This window comes from Hetaerina americana, unplaced genomic scaffold (assembly GCF_022747635.1).
Source record: "Hetaerina americana unplaced genomic scaffold, ioHetAmer1.1.p SCAF_6, whole genome shotgun sequence".
NCBI lineage: Eukaryota > Metazoa > Arthropoda > Insecta > Odonata > Calopterygidae > Hetaerina > Hetaerina americana.
The window spans coordinates 14056186-14056622 of NW_027287205.1; positions in this window are offsets into that span (position 1 = coordinate 14056186).

Below are 437 nucleotides of genomic sequence, written 5' to 3' on the forward strand. Positions count from 1 at the left end.
TCCAAAGAGGCTGGTTGGCGCTCACCGGGCCGTGGTGACAGACGGGGTCGACCAGGCTAACTGGGTGATGGGGACCAAGCCTAATTATTTTCATTTTCTAATTATTGAAAAAATTGTTCACAACGATTAAAAACGAGTCTTATTGTCTGATAAATGTTCAGGATAATTGTCAATAAATTAATAAAATGAAATGCTATATGTGCCGCAGAAATTGTTCTCTGTTCTCTTTAATAAATACCTGTTCTATAAAATAAATTTTTTTGATTAATTAATTTGTCTTGGTAATTTTACATTTAAATTTATAGCTAAAAAATGGAAATTATCATTTTAGTACAGTATGCGATTCATTTCTGATGCTGCTAAAATAATGAAATAAGCCGTACTGAATCCTTATAACCAACACGATCAATATTCAAAAAGTAAGACACGGTTTTTAT